This window comes from Typopeltis vanoorti, chromosome 17 (assembly GCF_054136105.1).
Source record: "Typopeltis vanoorti isolate ZY-2024b chromosome 17, IOZ_Tvanoo_1.0, whole genome shotgun sequence".
NCBI classification, from domain to species: Eukaryota; Metazoa; Arthropoda; class Arachnida; order Uropygi; family Thelyphonidae; genus Typopeltis; species Typopeltis vanoorti.
This window is the reverse complement of record NC_143565.1, coordinates 36,163,331-36,180,187: the sequence shown is the minus strand read 5'-3', so window position 1 is coordinate 36,180,187 and position 16,857 is coordinate 36,163,331. Positions and strand designations below refer to the sequence as shown.

At 36.3% G+C, this 16,857-nt stretch overlaps 1 protein-coding gene across 4 annotated transcripts in view; it reads right to left on the bottom strand.

Moving 5' to 3' along the window:
- The window catches only part of LOC150097294 (hepatocyte growth factor-regulated tyrosine kinase substrate-like), a 274,352-nt gene extending 258,516 nt beyond the window's left edge, over window positions 1-15,836 (bottom strand). For 3 of the 4 annotated variants that reach the window (XM_090407192.1, XM_090407195.1, XM_090407196.1), the window contains exon 1: window positions 15,301-15,836. The gene's annotated coding sequence lies outside the window, so the exon portion shown is untranslated. The remainder of the gene's footprint in view (window positions 1-15,300) is intronic. The other variant, XM_090407193.1, reaches the window with a different exon arrangement.
- Window positions 15,837-16,857: the final 1,021 nt, after the last annotated feature.

The following is a 16,857-nucleotide window of genomic DNA, read 5'->3' as shown; positions in this document are numbered from 1 at the left end:
TTAAGAAATAATTTTGTTCAGGCTACTGTTACTACTGAAATTGAGGAAACCCTCAGAGACTTTTGGAAGGAATACAATATCTCGTACTGAACAAGAAATGTGGATGCAGTATGGGATGAAGCCTGAAAATATATGTTCACACAGTCATAGAATTGAACAAAAATAGTCATACAAAAGATAGATAACAAGGTAGTGCTGCTAGCTAAAGATTTGGAGGTTGCCAACGAAGATGTAGAGTAGCTGATGAAAACAGTGGTAGGAGAGTTCTCATGCCTGCAACATGAACCTGCTGTGAGCATAAATGTTTGTGATTGTCTTCAGGTGGAAAATTAATTTCATCATCCAGTATGAGGACACTATTCTGCTTACCGGAGACCTGAAGTGGCTTGAAAAAATTCCATGTTTGGTCTCGAGAGCAGTATTTTTCCAGACTATGTAAAGATAAAAATAAAAAAAAACACAAAATTTAAAAAAAAAAACATGATAAAAAAATTTCCTTAGTATGTTCACAGTGCTGAATATAAGTTTTACAAGCTTTCACGGATGGGAGACACAAAAAAAACCTAGTTGTTTGAAGAAATTAACTCCAATAAGAAGAGATTTAGCCAAGTAGACTGATACACACTGTAACTGCTACAGAGAACTTTATATGGAAAAGAAAATGCAAATGGTGTAGACTTTTTTAATGTTGCTCTCACCCATGAAAGGTTATTTGCAAAACCTACAGTATATTTTGTACTGTGCAGGGTTAAAGATTTTTTATTTTTATTTTTATCAATTTTATACATGAGGTATGTTCCAAAAGTTTCCGGCCTAACATACAAAATTCACGCCAATTTTAAAACGCCATGCATGACAGATTAGCACCAATTACGGGGAGCTTAGTGTGCCAGTTTTCAACTCTCTATCTGTATCATTCAGTTGGGGGCACTCATTTGACTAACACATGGCATGCTAAGTGGTGGCTGTGATGTTAAAAATTGAATAACATGTTGTGATCAAGTTTTTCACCAAAGAAGGATTTTCTCCAAATGCTATCAAACAGCGATTGGATGATGTTTATGGGGAAGCTTCTCCTTCATATTCCTTTGTGAAGGAATTGGCTAAACAGTTTTGCTTAGGAAGAGAGAGTATCAAAGATGAACCTTGTGATGGTTGGCCTGTGGAAGTGATGACTGAGGAAAATCTCTTTCTCTTGTTGAGGAAGAACTGCTCAATGACAGACAGCTGAAACAAGGTTGGGGCTTTCTATAACAACTGTCTTTCACATCATTCACAAGAAGCTTCACATGATGGAGGTCAGTGCAAGGCGGGTGCCCCAACTTTTCTCTTGAATTCAGAAGGAGCATCGTGTGACCTGTTCCTGCAAGTTTTTAGAGCTTTGCCAAAGGAATCAGAGATGGAATCCATTGTCACCAGGGATGAAACTATGGTCCTTTATTATGATCCTCTTTCCAAAAGGGAATCCATGGAGTGGCACAAACCAGGTGAAACCCTGCTGAGAAAAGCCAAGGTCACTCAGTCCACCAAGAAGATCATGCCAACAATTCTCTTCATTGAATCTTCAAGGAAAGGAATACCACAATGAATGAATGCAGAGTATTGCTGGCCTGGTTGGCTGAGTGGTTAGCATATCCACTCTCCAGCCAAAAGGCTGTGAGTTCAAATCCCACCGTGGTCATGGATGTTTGTGATTGTCTGTGAAAATATTGGTGGTGGTGGTAGATGGCATTGGTGTAGATGATGAAGGTAGTTGCGATTAGTGAAGATAGAGCTGTAGAGCAGGTGCCCTCCCTCGACGAGTCTTTGGACTCCCTGGAGGTGTTATGTAATAATAATATTATTATTGTAATTATATTATATATAATAATAATAATAATACTATTATTATGCTTCACTCCTGCACTAATTGTGTGACAACATGAAGAAGAGATGAGGAATGCTGAGTCATGGTGTTCGCCTGCTTCAAGACAATGTTCCAGTCCATATACAGCTATTGTTGCAAAGGCTGCAGTGAAGGACTGTAGCTTCCAGGAGATTGAACACCCACCCTACAGCCCAGATCTAGAATCCAGTGACTACTACCTCTTCTCGAAACGGAAGAAAGACCTTCGAGGAAGAAAATTTGCAGATGATAAGATGATAATAAGGTGAAAGACGCAGTTTTAGACCATTTTGCAGACAAAAGTGCAGACTATTTTTTCAGGGGCATAGAAATATTAATTCAAAGATGTGAAAAGTGTGTTTAAATAAAGGGATATTATGTTGAAAAGTGACACAGTTGTTTTCTTTATATCACCTCTAAAAGTTATTCAGGACAGAAACTTATGGAACCACCCTCATATGTATATATATATATTATTGTGTTTTTGTATTTTTTTTTTTAATAATTTTTTTTACACAGTCTGGAAACCCTGTTATAGAGAACAAACATGGAACTTCTTCAAGTCCCCAATAAACACGGCAGTGGTCTCATACCAGGCAATGAAATTCATCTCCCACCTAAAGACAATCGCAAACATCCATACCCATGGTGGACTAAGTTGTACATAATATAAATTTATTAATTTTTAAAAAAAAAAATATCTCCTCTACACACTTTAGAGAACCTAAGAACCTCCAATTCATCCACCTCTATTCCCACATTAGTGTCTGTCACATAGGTTAAAACAGTAACCTAATTATATATCCTTGCAAAGTGGTCATTCAGTAACTCAACTATTTTATCCACTTCTGTTTCCTAGTGACCATCATCACTCATTAATGTTACCCTTCATAGTCATTCTTCCTCTTACTTGCCACAAAAGACCTCTTTGGAATTTTCTTTGGCCTGCTTGACTAGATTCTTCTCTTGTAGAAAGGCTTATATGCTGGTTATATATGATTATTAATTAACTTAAGGAATTCACAATGTACACTAGAATATAAATTAAAATTAAACTTTAATATATATCTCCAATATTTACTCATTTACTGTATATAGTGTCTGCGTGCACACGTCTTTATTGTAAGTTCCTTTGAAAATGGCAACATGACATTGCTGAAATATTGGAGATATATATTAAAGTATAATTTTAATTTATATTCTAGTGTACACTGTAGATTCTTCTCATAATCTGATTTTACACTCCTTGATATGCTGGTTACCTTTCTTGCCTGAGCCTTGTACTGTTCATGAATTTGCTGGTCACCTTTCTCTTTATATACCCTCCACAGCATTTTCTTCTTCTGCAGATCATGCTTAATGATATTATTCATCCATCTAACTCCCCCATCTAATTAACCCTCCTTACCCTAGGTATACAATTAAATATTGCTTCCTCTAGATGACCCTTAACTGTATCTCATGCACTACTAATATCCTTACCCGTAGTCCAGATTTAAGCTTCTTCCTAAGCATGTCATAATCATCTACTTTGAGTTCTACAAGTACCCCTTCTTGGTAGAATATTCCTCATATTTTACAATCTCCCAAGTCAAAACCACATGGTCAATTAGAGATAATAAAATGATTTACAAACTGAAGATATTACTGATGTCAAGAGTAGTTACTTTGAAAGACTGCTGAATGAAACAAGAAGTGACAGAACAGTGGTAGAAAATATTCAAGTGGAATGCAATCAGGAGAATAAGAACATGGAGAACAATGAGCTGGGTTCAGTCCAAAGAGTGGTTTCAGGATCAGATTTTCATTTTACAAGTTGTAAAATCGTGAAAATATAACAAGGATCTATACTTAGTTTCAGATGTGAGTAAAGCATATGACAAGGTAGCAAAGCAAAAGTTTTTCAAATTGCTAAAATTATAAGTGTTAAATAAAACTCACAGCTAATCTAACGTGATATGGTCACTTGAACAAAATGGGAGAGGAAAGCTTAGCAAAACAGGTGTTTGATGTTAAGATGACAAGAAAAAAAATCCAGAGGAAGACCAACTCCTGACTCACAACTTATATAAGTTGCGAGTCAGGAGTTAGAATTGAAGGAGGTATAGGAAGATGGTTTGATTTAAAATCAGGTGTAAGATATGGCTGTACACTATCTACACACTCTTATTCATCATTTAGATGGAGATGGTTTGATTTAAAATCAGGTGTAAGATATGGCTGTACACTATCTACACACTCTTATTCATCATTTATATGGATCACATATGAAAGAAAATGATATACACCGACATCTGGATCAGAGATATGAAACTTACCTCTTTGCTTTATGCAGATGATGTACTCCTAAACAAGCCCAGGCAAGTCTCTAGATTCTTTAACTACATTTAATAACAGCTATAACTTGGGATGAAGATCACCAACAATAAGAAAGACCAAAATATGAAAATAGGCAAGAACATAGAAAACTTCAACATCATTCTCAATGGAGAAACTATGCAAGTAAAATATTTCAACTATTTAAACACAATTTTAGAGAAGATGGCAAAAAAAAATATGTTATGTGACAATAGAATTAGCAAATCTGGTATGGTGGAAAGACAGGTCAATAAATTTATATGAAATAAGAAAGAAATTAGCAAAAACACTAAACTAGGATATTCAAGACAGTGTTCAAACCAATTTTAACTTATGGAGCTGAGAGCTGGATTCAATGAAGTCGATCAAGGATTAGAGACTACAGATATGAGAAAAATTAGAGGAGTGAATAGACAGTATCAATGACAAAATCATATTAAAAAGGCTCTTCCTTTTTAATATGATTAGTATGTATTTAATGTTAGTATGTTATTTAATATGTTAGTGTGTGTGACCACAGCTAATCTAAGGTGATATGCTAACAAAATGGGAGAGGAAAGTTTAGCAAAACAGGTGTTTGATGCCAAGATGACAGGAAAAAAATCCAGAGGAAGACCAAGATCTAGGCAGACTGATGCAAGTCAGATGCACTCTAAAAGACCAAAATATAATATATGACAATATTAGTGTGCTGAAAAGTGATACTTATATGAAGGACAACTGTTAATAGAAGATTAGTAATAATGTAAACAATCATGCAGTACTGTCCAAGTATCCTGTGTGCCGCTTAATAGTATATATCTAGAAACATGATGATGACCAGAGTGAAGATGTTCATTTACTATTCTTCAGATCTCCAACAAGGACCAACTTTCCTATAATCAGCTGTAGTCTTGAATGACTCAGAAAAATTCTTCTTCTTTAACCCTTTGATATAAATTATTTTTAAACTCTAAATTCGTTTGAAATTGATTGACGCGAACTTCATAACGTCTGCAATACGTCAAAATCAATTTTGGTGCAATAAACAAGACGTGTCACAGACATCTTTGTATGAAATTCATTTGAAATTGACGCGAACTTCGTAATGTCTGCGATACGACAAAATCAATAAACAAAAGATGTGTCACAGATGTCCTTGTATGTTAATGGGTTAATAACACCTTTGGTAGGACCAGAGGCATTAAGAAATCTTATCATCTAACTTCCCATTTTGAAATCTGCCCCTATCACTGTACTTTCTGCCAGTAAATAAGAACTTTAAGAAGTTCTTATTTACTGACAGAACATCACAGAGGAGTTAATGGAGGAGCAGAATGCTAGAGTAGGGCTGTGACTATCATGGTGCATGGTTTGGTGTTCAGCTGCTATTTAATTTATATATTAATGATATAGGAAATGATATGAGGAAAAATATTTACTTGTTTGCTGATGATGCAAAACCGGGCAACAATAGTTGACAAAGATGATGTAGAGATCTTGCAGGATGATTTAAACAGAGTATCAGCAAAGGAAAATGGCTGTCATTTTTATGTAAAGTGTAAGGGTTGTGCATTTTGGAATGAAAACACTACCAGAAACGTACTATACTGATGGAACCAGGCTGCAAAAAATTGATAAGGCTAGGGATTTGGGTGTGCTGGTGGACTGCAAGTTAAGATTCAAAGAGCATATTGTGAAAGTGGCTAAAATAGTTCATAGCATTTCCTGATAACTGAAGAACAAACCAAGATAAGGAGGTTATTATACCTCTTTGTAAGGGTCAGGTCATCACATGACCTGATCTGGACTACTGTGTGCAGATCTGATCAGCAGGGTTTCTTGGGGATGGAAATGGTGGAGAGGATCTAGAGGCAAGTAACCAAGAGGGTTCATCATATAAACTTAGAGGGTGTTGATGGTGGCGCTATGTAATGCTTCTTACAAGGATAGATTAAAGATTTGTAGGTTACAGAAATTGTAGTCCATCTTGGTAACTTCAATTATGTCAACATGATATACTAATTCTTCTGCCAGTTCTACTTTTCTGTTGATACCACTTATGCTGATGGACCAATCTTTAATTCTGCTAATGTTGAATTTCAGTTTGTTTCAGTAGCTGGCTTACCCTGGTACTTGGAGGAAAACAGCAGGGTCTTGCTCAACACGTTCATTGCCAATCACGTGATATCGCGTGATGCAAGTTCTCACCTTGCGGCCGATCACACGTTATCGCGTGGACGTCGCTATCAAGTAAAAAAAAATTTGGCCACCACACGAAATTCCAATTTTCAGCTTGGCAATGAACGTGTTAACTAACCAATGCTTCAACTGGCATAACATTTCATCATGCTGTATTATAATTTCTTTCGGATTTAAGCTTATACAGTATACAGTTTAGTTGGCTAAATACCAAATTGCCAGTTCATCTTCTTTCATTCAGTGTCCAGCAGAAGCCTACTAATATGATAAGAAAGGACATCTGGTTAGAAGACCTGGTTTGGTCAGAATGTGAAGAAGAATCCTCCCGGATATCTAGATGTGACCCTTATATATCTCAGATATCTAGATGTGGTGGACAAGTGACGATTATTATTTCTTTTATAAATCTCATCTGCATATCATGCACTTAGTACCACTGCCATGCTAAGGGTTAAATAATTCATGAGCCATAAAGCTCCATGGAGGTATGATGACAATAAGATCACAGCAGAGGACAGAAATTTGCTCAGAATGTGCATTTTGCTAAACTGGATCATACGAGTGATTTCATTATTCCATTCTTACAGACTTGCTGGATGAAGTTCAACATTTTGTTTAGTTTAGCCTGAAATGAAGACATTAGGAATGAATGAAGTATTGAGGTTGGGTTGATTTTTAAGATCAACTGCAAATTTTAAAAAAAAAAACATTCATGTTTGTACATATCTCAATGAAGAATTAAAAAACAAATTTTTTTCTGACTACCCACAAAAGGTTGTAAACATACAGTACATTAGTACTGTAGGAGGGCTAAGGATATTTTTAAAAATTAAATTTTATATATATATATATATATATACACTGTTCAACCACTCAACACTTCTGCGCATGGCAGAAGAAGAAGAAAAATCCATTCTGATAATAGGTTAATCAATCCATCTTGTGGGATGAGTTGTTTATTATTACACATCAGAAAATTAGCTTTTCTTTTATGAACATTGTAGTTTTTAAAGTGGTAACTATTTTGCACGTGTATAACAGTTGGAAAATTTTACGTATAAAGCACGCGATTTCGCGTGCTGTTGATGAATACGTACATCTCCTTGTTCCTTTCTCCCCTTCAACAAGAATTGACTCTTCTTGGCAGTGCCAGCTAAGATTCTCTAAACTGTGAGTGTACTATATATATATATATAGTACATCTGCGGTTTAGTTGGCCCTCAAAAACCCTGAATTTTTGAGGGCCAACTGAAAAACTCCAGAAAATAATTTTCTCAGGTTTTTGAGTTGGCATTCAAGGATCAAGAATCTTGGATAATTTCACCCAAGGATGTTACTGTAAATGGAGTATCAAATCTGTCCAGTTGGTGAGAATGATGATAAGGTTATCGTTGGGTACTGGCCAGCCATATGATGAAGTCTAAGTAAAACCTGTGTAAAACTACAAGGCCAGTAATGATGGAAATCACAGCAGACAGCTTACATTTATAGCATGGGATGAAGAGTTGGCAGAAAGGAGATCAATGCTGCTTGGAAGTTATCAAGAATAATTTAATTCTGCATTCCAAAAGTCAGAAGACCAGTCTTTTTCACCTACATAAAGTAGGTGAAAAAATAATACGAATGAAGAGATTAACCATGAAGTCTAGAAGGTAAGGCATTAAAGAGGCAGCATAAGATGAAGAATAATATTCAGCTGCATGCATAGTAGAAAGAGTAGGAGAGAAAAGTAGGGTTGGTAAGGTTTGTAAAAGTGCAGCAATTAGCAATCAGTCCCAAAAACCACAGGTTCTTTTGATATGTGGCTAGTATAAAAAAAAAAGAATGAGTACTGGAGGAAAATAAGTTGATGCAAATAGTAATCACTGTTGAGGATATAGCTAAGTGTGTCTTAAAGGAATATTACAGTGAGTTAACGCCAGATTTGACACTTGTTTAACATATCTTGAAATTAGGAAAAATCCCAGAGGATTGAAAAGAGGACAAAACTGTTTCTCGACACAAAAGTAATAAGACACAGCAAGGTGACACTTCTAAGACCTCTCATGTGTGGGAGTGATACAAAAATAAATTATTATTATTACTACCCTAAGATCCCATGAATCAGAGACTCATCTAGGAGGTCCACACAGTTCATCATGTCTTCTGTTCAGTGGACATCCACAGATGCCATATGGTAAATCTGATGTTCGGTGATGTGCCACATCAGTCCTGGCCATGTAGTCCTGTTGTATGTTTTTCTGGAGGCTTCAACTCTCTGAAGATCAGTCACTACACACACACACACACACATAATCCATCTCACTGATGATCTCTCCCTTCCTCTTTTTCCAGGAACTTTGCCTACTATTACTGTTCTGAGAAGTCCTCCTTCCATCCTTTCAATGTGTCCAAAATATTTTATTTTTCTTCTGTCAATAACTTTAAGGAGCCTTAAAGGTCTACTGTACACCTTTCAGTATATGATATCCTCAACAGTGTTCTGTAACACCATCTCAAAAGCAGCTATTCTTTTCTTATCTGACTTCTTTAGCTTCCAAGTCTCACATCAACAGGTCACTGTTGGAAAAACTGCATTCCAAAATCCTCAACTTTGTTCTCATGAAAATGGACCCGTCTTTCCAGATTTTAGACAAGTCTCTGACTGTTGTTTTAGCCATTCCTAATCTTCTTCTGAACAGCAATTCTTCACATTAATAATGGATCCCAGGTACTCAAAACTTGCTGACTTCCTCAATTCTTTCTCCATTAAAGTACACTTGTTTTTCAGGAGCTTCCCTATTTGTATTTCCTTTGAGAACCATAATCTTTGTCTTGTTAGGATTGAGTTCAAGTCCACCGTTATTAATGATCTTGTTAACTTTATCAAGAATTTGTCCTAGTTCTTTCTTGTCATTACAGAGAGTACGGTATCATAAGCATACCTCAGCTCATCCAATGCTTTGCACATGATCTCCTCAGCATATATACTAAACAAGTGAGGGGAAAGTAAACATCCTTGCCTAATTCCCTTTCCAACCTGAAACCAATCAGTTAATCCAACACCTGTTCTTATCATGGCTTCTTCCTCCCTATACAAGTTGGCTATCACCCTGATAGTGTGTTGAGGGAAACCCATTCTTCTCATTACTTCCCACAGTTTCACATGCTGAACACAGTCAAAAGCTTAAAGTAGTAATCTAAGAAACACATCAGCAGAGGGAGTCTAAATTCTTTACCATATAGTTCTCTGTTAAACACACTCAAATTCTCTGCAGACACCACACACTTAGGAAAGGCGTTCCATTCATAACTCTGCACACAAAAAACCAGCTTCTCACCCCCTTGTTCACACCCTCCTTATATAGCTTCCAGGGATGACCTCTTGTTCTTCCCTGATCTCCCACTGTTTTCTGTAAACCCTCTTCAACATTGATCCTATAACAATTCCTTACTAACTTGTAGATCTCTACCATATAACTGTCTCTTCCTCCTATCCACTAGACTCTGTAGATTGCATCTTCTCAACCTTTCCTCATATTCAACATTCTAAAGATCAGAACTACCTTAGTCAGTTGGCTCTGGACCATTTCTTTGTCCTTTTGAAAATCAAAGCCTTATACAATGGAACAAGAATTTCTTTACTTCTACAAGTCAGTGTCTTCTGCATCATTCCCAGAATTTGTTGTGTTGCCCTCACAATTTCGGCAATACGTCCTCTCTATTATTTCCTCCACCTCCAACAATATATATCTCCAGCAAACTAAATTCTACATCCCATCTTTGTTTCCCAAAATTTAAAACCTTACATTTTGCAACACTGAACTGTCAACCCCATTCTCACGCCCATTCACTCAATCTATTCAAGTCTTCTTGTAAGGCCACAACATCTGCTCTACTCTTCATAATTTGTCCCAACTTTATATCATCTGCAAACAACTGAATATCCTAATCCAAATCCTTGCCAATACCATTACAGGTTAAACAGCAATGGTCCTAAAACAGACCCCTAAGGAACACCACTAGTAACTTTCCTCTTCCAGGATAGGTAACTTGCTGATATCTATCAGATAGCCAATCTCCGATTCAATGCACTAACCTTATATCCAACCCCCATCTGCTCTTGTTTGACTATCAACTTATCATGCAGTAATCTATCAAAAGCCTTTGCTAAATCTAAGTGTACTACTGTGTATCCCTTTAATCTGTCCCATGAAGCTGTTACTTTATTGTATTGTAATAAGTTGATTACTAAAGCATGATCTCCCTTTAGCAAATTCATGCTGTCCATCAATGATAATACCATTGCTATCAACAAAATTCTGGATCCTGGTTCTCACCAGCCTCTCAACACTTTAACCGCAACATCTGACACACAGATAGGCCTATAATTTAATGCTTGAGTTCTATCACCTCTCTTATGAAGTAGCACAATCTTACCCTCCTTTGGAACTGGAACCCACTGCAAGGCTAATATTAAACAAATATGTCAAGGCAGAATGCCATTGACATATTTGTTTAATATTAGCCTTGGCACATTCCTTCTAAATACGTGGTGATATCATCAAGTCCCACAACCTTATTAATGTCAAGTTTGCTCAATTCCCCATATATATCTCTTGTTCACTTAGTTTATCTCTCCTCCTCATCAACTGTGCTCAAACTCTCCATGATGTCACATTCACAAGAACGAAAGATCTTTATGAACTGCTCATTAAGTATCTCAATAATATCCTCTGTAGCAGTTGTTCTTATACCATTTTTTCCAATCAATGTCATTCTTCCATAATCATTCTATTTTTTTTTTTTTTTACCTAACCGGCCAGGATGTATATATACGTCCAGGTTACCATGGATGCGAAGTGCATATTAAAATTGTAATATCATCGATATTACATAGAAATATGATAGATACGAAGCGTAGAGGAGTGATGTATTTTATCCATATTGACGGTGACGTGGTTAACAACAAAGTCATCCTCCTTGCCTGTTCTTTGTAATCCTCATGGAATTGATTATTATGACTCCTCTTATGCTGCCTCCACAATGCCTTTTTCCTCTGTATCACATGCATAATTTCATCATCCATTTCACACCTCTTATTTAACTGTTTGACCCTTCGAATACATTTAGACATTGCTTCTACTAGACAGTTCTTGAATATCTTCCAAGTTGCATTTATCTCCTTTCCAGCTAACTCCTCATTTCATGCTACACCTGCAAGCTGTCTCCAAATTAGAATTGTGGTTAAAATGTTGAAAGAGTTGGTGATGCCTAGGTTCTCAAACTGTGTTGGTAACAGCAGCATTTTCTATGATGGTCAGCAAGGGTTGGTTAAAGGGAGATGCATATATAGTAGTAAATTTAGAATTTATAAAGGAGCCTTTGACAGATTACATGAATTGTTGGCAATTACACTAGAATGGATGTAGATTGATAATAGCTTACTAAGTTAGATAGGAGATCGGCTGTCTGATAGGTAGCAGGCCTGTGTATTAGGAGTATCGCAGATGAGGGAAGACACTAGTGACGTACTTAAAAGGTCAAGCCCATTGCAAAATGTGCAGAATTACCAGTTCAATATTACAGTAGAGTAAGGGATCTCGAAGCAATGGTGGACAAGGACCTAAAGTTTAGCAGACAGTGCTGATATTGTGAGGACATCACAATAGATTATGGCAATGATGCAGATATTGACAGGTAGAAATAAAGAGATTACAGTCCTCTTATATAATGCTTTTGATCCACATATGGATTACTGTGTTCAGATTTAATGAATTGCTTTTCAATTGGGATAAGAATATACTGGAAAAGGTAGAGAGGAAATTGACTAAGGTGGTATCTGATCTCTAGAACATTGGGTATGAAGAAAGATGGAGAAAATGCAATTTGAAGAGCCTTGTGGATAGGGGAAGGGTAGCAGTATGAATGAAATGTAAATTGGTAATGAAAATCAGACTAATGTGGAAGATATTGTTCATAGAATGGGGGGGGGGGCAGAACAAGAGTATCTTTGGAAGCAGCACAAGAAGGATGTGCACAGAAGAGCGAGATGCAATTTTTTTTGTATGTGGTGTGCAGGACTGTACTTACACTTTTAGGGGCCTGAGGCACTAGGGTGCTGTGGGGGCTCCCCCTGACAAAATGAATAAAGACAAAAACAATCAATATATATACAAAAAAACTTTTATTACATTTATTAAAGAAGCGCATGCTAAGTAAAGACAATACATATCAAACAAGTGTTAAACTAATGCCAAGTAAAGGCACTACAATTGATTTTTCCTAGACTTCTCTTTCACAAATGTATTAATATCATCATAACTCAAATAAATCACATAATTTTCAATAAATAACTGATAAATCCAACATTTTATCCTAATTCAAATAGTTTTGCAAATAATTTTTCACCCTTTTTTAAAACAGAAAATGAACATTCTCCACTGGCATTACTAATGGGCATTGTTATAAAAATTTTCAGTATTGTTTCCGCATTAGGAAATGTTCATCTAAGTCCATTACATTAGAGCCCTCACATTGACTTTAATTTTTCAGGGCTCCAGCTAGAGCCTCATGCGCCTGTGCATAAGTATGATCCTGTGCGTGTGTGTGTGTGGAAGAGGAGTGAAACAAATTGTCTGATTGTAGTACCAGTGAATGAGTTTAAGGCACATCTGATTAGCTTTGCGTGTGCAGCATGACAATACCTATGATGAGTCTTCTTATTTTTGTATAATAAAAAATATATATAATGAGAATATATAAAATACACATTAGTTTTCTAGCATAAACGAATGATGCATATTATTATTACCACCCTAAGACCTTATGGAGTCAAAGACTCATCTGGGAGGTCCTTTTATCACACACACACAGCTCATCATACCGTGTTTTAAACACATTCAAACTCTTTGCAGACATCACATTCTCAGGCAAGGCATTCCAATCATTCACAACTCTGCACGAAAAAAACCTGCCTCTCAATCCCCTAATCACACCCTCTTTATACAGTTTCCAGGGATGACCTCTGGTTCTCCCTTGATCTCCCAATATTCTCTGTAAAACTTCTCCAGCATTGATCCTATAACAACCCTTACCAACTTGTAGGTCTCTATCACATCTCCCCTCTTCCTCCTGTCCACCAGACTCTGTAAATTACAACTTCTCAATCTTTCTCATACTCGACATTCCAGAGGTCAGAAACTACCTTAGTCAGTCGCCTTGGACCCTTTCCAACATCGCTTCATCCTTCTGAAAACCCAGTGACCAAATCTGGGCAGAATAGTCCATGTGTGGCCTAATCAAAGCCTTATACAACGGAACAAGAATCTCCCTACTTATACACATCAGTATCCTCTGCATAATTTCCAGAAGCCTTTGTGTTGTCTTCACAATTTTGGCAATGTGTCCCCTAAATTTTAGATCCTTATCCACTATCACCCCCAGATCTCTTATTTCCTCTACCTCCAACAATATATTCTCACCAAGCATAAATTCTGCATCCCATCTTTGTTTTCCAAATTTTAAAAACTTACATTTTGCAACATTGAACTCACATCCCCATTTCCATGCCCAATCACTCAATCTATTCAAGTCTTCCTGTAAAGCCACATTTTCACTACACTTCATGGTTCGTCCCAACTTTGCATCATCTGCAAACAACTGAATATCTCCACCCAAATCTTCACCTATATCATTAATATACAAGTCAAACAGCAATGGACCTAAAACAGACCTCTGAGGCACTCCACTAGTGACTTTCCTTTTCCTGGATATCGCTCCCCCATACACAACTTGTTGATACCTATCAGATAGCCAGTCTCCAATCCAATCTAATATCCAACCCCATCTGCTCTAGTTTGACTATCAACCTATCATGAAGTACTCTATCAAAAGCCTTTGCGAAATCCAAGTATATTACTGTGTATCCTTTTCCTCTGTCCAAGGAAGCAGTCACTTTATTGTAATAAGTAAGTAGATTACTAAAACATGACTTCCCTTTAGCAAATCCATGCTGTCCATCAAAGATAATACCATTGTTATCAACCCAACTCTGGATCCTAGTTCTCACAAGCTTCTCCAACAACTTAACCACAACACCTGACACACAGATAGGCCTATTGCTTGATGCTTGAGTTCAATCACCTCCTTTATGAAGTGGCACAATCTCTCCTTCCACTCCTTAGGAACTTGACCTAGTGCAAGACTTATATTAAAAAAATATGTCAATGCAGGTGTCACCTCCCTGGCACATTGTTTCAGAATATGTGGTGATATATTATCAAGTCCCACAGCCTTATTAACATCTAGTTTACTATTCAATTCAATATTTTTTATTATTATTATTATACACTTAATGTAATGGGTGATTTTTTTTTTTAAGAACTGCAAAATGGAATAAATTCCATACAAAAAAAAAAAAAAAAGTAAACGAAATTTCTTTTTAACTGAAAAAAATTGTATAACTGACTAACAAATGTTGTGGATGTGTGAAAAGTACACACATGGAAAGTTATAAATTTCAACCATGTTATTAAGTATGCCACAATTTTATTCATTTGAAAGATTTGTAATATACTTTAATATGCTAATGAAACCAAAAGAGGATGTTTCAGCTTCATCTGCATATTATAATATATTTTTTTGCGGATTTTTATGATATTTTTGATGAGAGTTGACATTTAACTCCAATAAGCAAGAAATGAATAAACAAATAGGTGGGGGAATGAAATTTTAAAACGGGTTCGTTAAAATCAAAGAGGGTACCATTCACATAAAAGTACAATTTAATTGCCAATTAAAGGATATTTTATTATATCAATGGCATTAAAAAAGTAATATAATGCAAATTCATGTACGCAACAAGAACTAAGAAATTAAAGCAAAACTGCACTTACGGAATATTACATACACAGTAAATAAATACTTTCCTTACTCACGAATATACATTCTTATACACATAAGCTATCAATCTCCACAACCGCAAGTAAAAAGTTCAGAGCTATTGATTATTATGGTGCTGTTCACAGATCACAGTGTGAATTCCTTATAACAAGACCACTCTAGTCGGGATTCTACAAATTTTACATTGCGATAAAGAGCTATAAAATATCTATACTGCTGAATGAAAACCACGTTTCTGAGAAAAAACGGAGTATAGAGCCATAGTTATAACAGCATACACACAGGATTGCAACTTTAGTTTTCGAGTAGAAGGTTGGGCAACAGGAGCACTGAGTGACCAAGTCTAGTGTAGGGATTTTCTTATTAAAAATAAAAATACTGGTTTCTTAATACAATTAATTTGTTTACGCTACAACCTTTATTTCAAAATTTTAATTTGTATTATAATTTAAAAGAGCACAGAGACAAGTGACAATTTTTTTTTTAAACTAAGAATTCACATTATTATTTTTCTCTGCTGGCTATTATTTCTTACACTTCTTTCTTAATATAATATATTCGCAATATATATTATAACCTCCCACCAGTTACATTACTCAAAACCGAAAAAAAAAATATGATTTTTAATTCAGGAACTCATAACACTCTACCGCAGAACTCTGCGATACATACAGTAAACAATATTTCTTATTACTAGTTCAAGATAGGGACACAAGGTGGCGGAAGACTTCTATCACATTCTTACTTAACACACATGATGGTAAATATTAACCCAACTCCCGACTATGTCAGAGTTGAAATAAATATTCCAAGAACAAATCATTTTTCACCAGGGGGCGAATGTTGGTCTTGAAATTCACGCTTGCTCTTGTTATCATTCAGGGAGTGAGAGGTGTGATTGAAGTCTGATTAGCAGAATAATGAATAACTGACCATTTAAAACTATATATTTAGAAATTTATGTACATTTAATCATACAAATGATATTCTATCTTTTTCAATTTAGCTACTTGAATACAAATTCTACCCTACGGTTTTTCTTTATGAACTGGTCAATAACATCGTTATAAAAAGTTGGTTGTAACTTAATTTTCCCAAACAACAAGCACACTTGTAAAGGCTGGCTGAAGCTCACTGGTTAGAGCTACGTTGACTGCGTATGGCCTGTGTTTAAGCAACAGAATGAGACGACTGAAATGGCTATGCCTGCGCATGAAATCACAGTGCTGCTGCTGCTTCAAGGACCTGGAAGCTCCTACAACAGAGCAAGCCAAGGTCGCTTTGACTAGACGAATAAGCATCGGCCTTCGATACACAACGCAAAGCTCAATTATTGCCGCGCAAGCTTAAGACGCCTTCTGTGTACAAAAATAAAAGCCTAAATGTAACGCTTATAAATTCATGCATTTATTAACAAATAAATATTTGTTCGCGCGGTTAGCCTAGTGGCTTTGCGCTTCGCAACCATATGCCTGGGGAAGGAGTGTCCCAGGTTCGATTCCCGTCGTAGACGTGAGGAATTTGAGGATCTTCCTCAGGCATAGCCAAGT